Below are 8,538 nucleotides of genomic sequence, written 5' to 3' on the forward strand. Positions count from 1 at the left end.
TTGGGTAACCACCACCACAATCAAAATATAGATCATCTTTCAAAAAGTTCCTTAAGTTGCTTTACATTGCTTTCCTTTTATAAGCAGAGCAAACTGAAATGTTAGAAATTAACTGTCTGACCCTGGGTTTCAAAACAAACTTGTGGCACAGTCTGTCTTAACATTTAGCTAAATTCAATTCATTTAAGGTGTCATTGAGGGTGTGCTATGCTCCAGTTACCAAGGATAAAGTAAAAGACAGAGAAAGAGAGAAAGCAAGAGAGTGGGAGAGAGATGCCTTTCCTACCCTCGAGGAGAAGCAGACAAGCAAGGGCATTCGACAACTGGTTAAAATATAATACAAAGGAAATGTCAGAACAGGGAATGCAAATGGGCACAGAAAAGAGGCACATGACATCCTGAAGAAGAGGAGGAAGCCAGAAGAGTCTTCAGCCATAATGTGATAATTGAGTTTAGATTTGATCCTCAAATTAGTGAGGAAGTACTTTAGGGAGGATTTTGTTCATTCATGTATTTATTCATTCTTTCAAGTAATATTTATTTCAGTCTCCATATGTATCAAACACTATGATAGGATCTGAGGATTCAAGGGTGAACCAGTAAGGGCACAGCTTCTTATGATTAGGAAAGAGTGAAGGGGTAGGGATTGGTGGATTTAAAAATCCCAATATGTGTACTGATAAAAAGCACAAGAAAATACTAAAACATTAAATAAGAAAGAGCATGGTTTGATGACGCAGTAAGACTTCCTCAAAGAAGGAACACTTAAGTTGTGATCTAAATAATAAGCAAGAAAAATAAATAAATAAATAATAAGTGAGATTCAGTAGAGAAAAAAAGGAGGGAAGAAATATTCCACGTGGAAGGAAAGCGTGAAGGGAATGTGTAGCTGAAAAAAAAGCCAGTGTGAAATGCAGTGATCAAGAGGAGAACAAGACTGGAAAAAGAAAGACTGGGCTTTTCACTTTCACTCATCTAAGTTCCTGTTTAGTGCTTCTCACACTTCAGCATCAATTCTGATTCAATAAGTCTGTGATAGGGCCCTAGATTATACATTTCTAATAAGGTCCCTGGTAATGAAGATGTGCAATGCTGCCCCTCCTTATACAACACTTTTTACAGTAGTCCTGCTTAAAGCCATCTTAAACATTTGCCAATGACAGCTATTAAAATAATTAAATATGATCATATTGTGGTTTTAAAAGATCACTCTGTCAACTATAAGAAACAAACTGAGGGTTGCTACAGGGGAGAAAAGGGGGATGGGGTAACTGGGTGATGGGCATGAAGGAGAGCACTTGATGGAATGAGTGCTGGGTGTTATATGCAATTGATGAATCACTAAATTCTACCTCTGAAGCTCAAACTACACTATATGTTCACTAAATTGTAAATAAAAAATTTTAAAAATATAAAAGATTACTCTGACTACAGTATGAAAATTTTCTTTTAAAGCAGACAGAAATCAAGTGCTTAAAATATAAAATAATATCCCTTTTGTGGAACCAAATAAAGAAATTTATGTAAATAAGAATGCCAACAACATAGAATATTGGGGATCCTTAGATCTTCCATGATGTACAGGAGAATTTTTATCTTTACAAAAGTGATCATAACAGTTTGGATTTTATAAAAGAGACCAAGTAGATGGTGAATTATTTCTAGAAAAACAATTTTGGATGAGCAACCATGATTTTAATTATGTGCAAATATGTATATATGGACCATTTTAAAATTAAGGGCCTCTGATTTATCTGTATTGACTAAAAATTGTTAAGAGAAAGCAATTGATTGTGATTATTGCCAAGATTGCTCATATTTTCTGATACAAAGAATGGTTAATACTGTTAACATGTAAAGAGCTTTAACAGATGAATAAGAATACAAAGATGAAGTGCTTCCTTCAGCTGCACATATACTAAAATTGGTACAATACAGAGATGTTTAGTATGGCCCCGGTGTGAGGATGACATACAAATTTGTCAAATTCATTAAGCATTCCATATTTTTTAGAAAGTTAAAAAAATACAAAGATGAAAAGCTTGGGATGTGAGTGCAAAGAATTTGAATGGATTACAGGAAAATTAAGGCAAATACCTATTAAGTTCATGAATAGATATCTGATATAATTAATAATAAAATAGATATTGAAGTAGTTATTTCATTCAATGTAATCAAACTTGTGAAGATTAAAATTATTGATAGTAGCTAGTGTTGTAAATAGTGTGATGAAATAAATATTTTAAATAGTTCCTGGTATTCTGCAGTATCTTTTGAAAGGGTGATTTGAGAATATCTACGAAAATTGTTAATTGCTTAATCTAGCAATTCTAATTCTAGGAAATCATTTTACAGCACCGTCACTACAGTACACAAAATTTATCCTGTAGTACGTTAGTAGACTTTATTTATAACAATAAAAAATTAAATATAAAAGTCTGTCAATAGGAAATTGGTAAATAAACATGGGATAACTATTCAATACTGTGCAGCTTAAAAATGATAGAAATTATATATACTGATATGAAATAGTAATAATATCTAACACTATTGAGCACATATAGTATGTTAGAAAGTTTCCAACTATCCTAGGATAGTTATCATTATCATTCCACTTTAATATTGTGTAAACTGAGGCACAGGTTGAGTAACTTAACCAAAATTTACAAGGCAGAAACTTTATCTTAGCCTAAATTAACCAGAACATGGTAAAGTTCTGTTATATATACCTACATACCTCTATATGAATATACATACCTATCCATACATATAAGCTACTAATTTTGTTTAAAATGTGCAAGGAGGGAATCCCTGGGTGGCTTAGTGGTTTAGCGCCACCTTCAGCCCAGGGTGTGATCCTGGAGTCCCAGGATTGAGTCCCACATTGGGCTCCCTGCAGGGAGCTTGTTTCTCCTTCTGCCTGTGTCTCTGCCTCTCTCTTTCTCTCTGTGTCTCTCATGAATAAATAAATAATTCTTTAAAAATAATGTGTAAGGACATATATTTTTATGTGTATCTAAATCTCTGAAAGGATAAATAGTAAATATATATAATATTCATCCCAGGAAAATGGGATCATTGGTTATAGGACTCTCATTTCTTATTTTCTGTACCTCTGTAATTTATCTTGTGCATTATTTCAGTTTTTAAAAATGCAAAACTAGACAAAAAGTGAAAGAAGTTTTTGTTTATCTAATAAAGTTATATATCAAATGTAGTTTGGAAAATCTCTTATAAGAAGTAACATTTTAAACAAATAGAAGTTTTTAAAAATGTGCATCCTTGTAGGTCTTGTAAAAGAATCAGGACATGGCTGATCTATTTTGGTTGCCACATGGTATGTTTTGACTGCAGCTGCTGAACTGCATTTACAGTAGTCTGCACTGATTTTTTTTTAAGAATTTTATTTATTAGAGAGAGAGTGTACAAATGTGCACCCTTAACAGATTGAGCCACCCAGGTGCCCCTGCATTAATTGGTAAGACGTCAAGACAAACTAAAGGGAGAGCCATTCTGTCCATGTGGACATGGCCACATTACCTCATATCATGACAACAAGAGGGAATTTCTATTGCTTGCTGCCCAATTTATTACAACTAATTTTCTAATTTACAAATAACATGAATTTAAGATTATGTATGTACAAAATAGACCACTGCAGAACAAATGGGATTATAAAACTTAGAAAACAGTCACTGAGTTTTGATTTACAGTCTTTATATAGCTATTTTTCTTTAAAGCCATCTCTATGAGTTCTCTGCATGGAAAAACCTACAAATATTTATAAAATATATATCATATATTTTATCTATATTAAATAATTTGATTCTTTACAACAAAATTGTACGGAGGTAATTATTCCCCATAAACTCTCTGTCCCAATTTACCACCTTATGAGGAATGTTTGTTCAGAGATTAAATCACCTCTCCAAGTTCACATTCAATAAGAAACATTGGTGGTGTTTATACAAAGGTCTATTTCATTACCCACTAAAGCTTTATAATATATATTTCTCTATTGACTTATTATTATTCTCATTTTTATCTGATTCAATTTAATTTGCTTTATATAAAATATGGCTTCTAGTTCAAAAATATACTAAAGCACTTTCTCTTCATAATTTAGTGGGCTAATTCATGTGAAAGTTGCAAATTAATAGTACTTAAGGGCTAAATTAACTTTTTTGGATAGTTTTTTTGTATGAAATATTTTAGTGTCTGGTTTTTAATGTTACCATTAAAATCAATATTTCTCTTGTCATAATTTCCCATTACAATCATATAAGATAATTGTATACATTTAGTGCTAATGGGTTATCTTATTTTGCTGCAGCTGTACAGTCTGAAATCCCCTAACATGAGTAATATTTAGTTCTACTTTAAAATGTGACTTTTAAATAAAAATGCATAGATATTTTGGTTTTGCATTTTAAATATAAATACAAAATTCCTTTTAGGAACAAACTATTTATTTATAATGTTTCACGGTATACAAGTTAGTGTACAAATTTAAATTTGAGTGTACTATTTATAATTAAATGTTTTTCTATTAGAAGTTACTTTTAAAATTGTATCTTCAATTTTCATATTTAAATACATATTCTAGTTAGTGAATTGATTCCTATAATCCTACTGCTTTTAAAGTATCAAATAAATTATTCATTTTTATATTTTGTTTCCTAGATTAAATTATAAACATACTCTGGATGATGAAAAGATTTTTATTTGGTTAATATGCTCCTTGAGCTCAGTGTAGCCTTTTAGTATTAGTGGAGACTATGTCTGTTTGCATAAACAGCATCTCTGAGGAGTGAAGTTCTTTGTTCTGGCTGAGAGTAGGTCTGCTTACGGGCAAAGCCAGTACCTTCTTGCCCTATTATTGACCTCGACTTTGACCTGGCTGGACCACCCTCACAGAATGGAGAGTAATAAAGTCCTCTGGCTGACTCAAGCCTGAGTTTAAGCTAAGCAGATATAATCAATCACCTAAAATTAAGTGATGTGGTTTTGTGATGTGGACATTTACTGGGGACTGAGCTGAGATCACCAAACACCATTCATTTAAGTCTTCAGGGCTGTCTCAGAGTAGGATCAAGCATATTTTAACTAGTACTTCAGGAACTATTTACCAGTTTCAGAGTGCAGAAATATGATCTCCCAGCAAGGAAGAAAGAAGGAAAGAAGAGAAGACAGGGAGGGAGGGAATGAGGGAAGGTGGGCGGGCAGAAGAAAGGAAGGAAGGAAGGAAAGAGAGAAAGGAAAAGAGAGAATGAGAATTTCCAGTAACAAGGATAGACTTATTATAAAAAAGAGTTAAACAAAAGAAACAAAAACTCCTTCAGGAAATATTACCTTTCTTAATTTGTCTCAAACATTGACTGGATCAAGCTCATTATACACTCACATTTCTCAATTGATAAGCAGCATATCTTCTCTAGATAAAATACTTTGTTTTGTAAAAATCAATTTTGGAATAATAGATAATAATCATGCTGTCTTTAGATCCACTTTTAGGATGTTATTTCAAAATCTTGCCTCTTATTCTCCCTCCCCCATCTTTCTGAAGATCAAGATTCTCTTGGACTGTTTTAAATGACCCTGTCTCCTAAATTCCATTCCCACTCTGACCTTTCCCTTTTTAGCTTTACCCCTGGAATCTACCTACACATTTTTTTAACAGAAAGAAAGAGAAAGAAAGAAGAAGAAAGAAAGAAAGAAAGAAAGAAAGAAAGAAAGAAAGAAAGAAAGAAAGAAAAAGAAAGAGAGAGAGAGAGAGAGGGAGGGAGGGAGGGAGGGAGGAAGGAAGGAAGGAAGGAAGGAAGGAAGGAAGGAAGGAAGGAAGGAAGGGAGGAAGGAAGGAAGGGAGGGAGGAGGGAAGGGAGGGAGGGAGGAATGCAGTCAGACAGCTAGGCAAAACTTCTTTAACCAGGCAAAGCAAAGCTGCATGAAGCACTGCAAACCACCCAGCAAGGATCACAGTTGTTTTGTGAATAGTGAGGTTTGGAACATCCTATCATATGGTTGTCCCTGATAAATGTATAGTGTAGCTTAGAGAATAAAACTCAAACAATATTAACCTGTTTCTGACTAAAGTTCCACATGCTTCACTAGCCAATGATTTAGCTGGAGACCATGTGTTAAGATATTTTAGAACCTAATGAGTATACATGTTATTGGGATTGAATGTCCTTTTGTCTAAATGAGATGGTGAGTGCCTTTAGAGATTGTATCTTAGATGTTTTATAAAACTTCCCACAAAACCTATAGTATAGTATATTCTATGGTAGTCACTTGATGACTACATCAACTCATCTGAGGCTTATTCTTTTTGGACTATTACTCTCAATAGACAGCTTTAATCTTAAAAAAAAAAGATTTTCCTTTATTCATTCATGAAAGACACATAGAGAAAGAGGCAGACACATAGGCAGAGGGAGAAGTAGGCTCTATGCAGGAAACCCGATACAGGACTGGATCCCAGCACTCCGGGATCATGCCCTGAGCCAAAGGCATATGCCTAACTGCTGAGTGTCCCAGGACGGCTTTAATCTTAAATAAAGTCTAGATTCATATCTTTTTTTTTTTAATTTTTTATTTATTTATGATAGTCATACAGAGAGAAAGAGAGAGAGGCAGAGACACAGGCAGAGGGAGAAGCAGGCTTCCTGCACCGGGAGCCTGACGTGGGATTTGATCCCGGGTCCCCAGGATCGCGCCCTGGGCCAAAGGCAGGCGCCAAACCGCTGTGCCACCCAGGGATCCCCATATCTACACTATTAGGGAGCACTTGTAAAGCTACATTACATGGTGGATTTTTAAATTAAATATTCTACTATCTTAAGAGGATAATTTCTGGGTGCCAGTGATAGAAAATCATGATAAATTTCTCTAGGTAACACCTTTAAAAGGTGTATACTAGATAACACAAACCCTAATTCAGTAAAATCAGAAATTCAAAGCAGCAGAAGTAGTTGGCTCTTGGTTTCAAATTAATCAGAATTTTTAATCAAACCTTGTGAGATTGCTTCATGAAAAATATATTACTTCTCTGAGAAGACTTCCACCATATTGCTCCAGCTGGTGGACTTAGAGTGCTTTACTCTGGAGCCCGAGCAAAACCATCTCAGTTACCTGTTCATGTAGTTTCTGAAATAAATATGGCTATAAACAATCTCTCCAAAATCCTGAAACTTGACTTTGCATGTCACTCTGAAGTATCAATTGGGATATACCATTTGGTTCTGCTCCCACTGGAAGTGTAACTCTTTGCCTGAGTGATCCTTTCCTTCCACGTTTCTAATTCCCTTTCCACACTGTCCCTCCCCAAGGGAAGTTAGGTTCTAGGCTAAATAAATAAGAATTTCATTCATTCATATAGAGATTGTGGATTGGCTTATACTTTTTAGAGTTCCCATAATTAAATCAAGGAGGTTATCCATATGATTAGAGTATTTAAAGGAGGATTTTTTGGCAAATGGACTTTTTCCAGATCTCTGTTGGACCTATTCTAGATCCAAGTCTTCCTCTCTTCCCTAATATAGAATGAACAATTCTTTTAAATGAGACTACTGAAAACATATTAACTAATTGTGGTAGAGATCATTTTATTTCAGATTTGGCATGTTGGAAGAAAAAATATTTCCAATTATTTATTGATTTAGCCTTTCCATTCATCACTAAATCCATTTTATATGCTTTATTATGCATTTAGCCTTATTTTTATTTATTTTAAAATAATATTTGGACTTTAGAGTGTATTTCATGATATAATTTAGTAAACTCAAAATGTTGAACAAAATCAGAAGATCCTAATTAACTGTATGACTTTGACATGTCACATGAACTCTGAGCTTCAAGTAATCTCTTTTAAAAAATATTTTAGGGGTAAAACTAAATCTAAAAAATCCTTTCAAAGCTTCTCATTTCCCTGGTCAAGATAAGATTCATAAAATGGAACTATGGTGGTGAAACACGAAGGATAGGCTTTAGTAATTTCAATTTTGTTTTGGCTGCTTTATCATGTCCTAATGTTAATTTCCCTCTGATTTATAGGAATTAGGCTGAGCAAAACTTTGAAAAATATACAAATCCTTCCTGTAAATGGGACATTTGTACTGATGAAATAAATATACCTGCATATTAAATGTGATGATTTTTCTTCCACACAGCTATCAAGCCCATTTTTTTCTCGATTGGTTTTTTTCTCTTTAATGTTTAAGTAGATCATGTTGCTTTCAGGAGGATACACAGCTAAGTCAGTGTCATTTCTGGAAAATGGTGTAATATTAACTTTACTTATGCAATTGGAAATAATTTTTATTAAAGTCACTCAACAGTTTCATTTATACACACACATACACATAATGCATGTGCCTATCTTCATGATCTGGAAGTTACTGGAATGCAATTAAGGGATAAATTTTCTCCTTTCTAAATATTAATACAAGAATACTATTTAATTTAGTCTAGACTAAGGCAGCAGCTATTAAAGGAATTGAGATATTTTCTAATTGTCTTAATAAATAAAATCATCAAAAC

General features: G+C 33.6%; 1 pseudogene; it reads left to right on the top strand.

Annotated features, from left to right (window-relative positions):
* The first annotated feature begins 1,894 nt into the window (after window positions 1-1,894).
* Window positions 1,895-2,010, top strand: LOC140632778 (U6 spliceosomal RNA; annotated as a pseudogene).
* Window positions 2,011-8,538: the final 6,528 nt, after the last annotated feature.

This window comes from Canis lupus, chromosome 4, assembly GCF_048164855.1.
Source record: "Canis lupus baileyi chromosome 4, mCanLup2.hap1, whole genome shotgun sequence".
NCBI lineage: Eukaryota > Metazoa > Chordata > Mammalia > Carnivora > Canidae > Canis > Canis lupus.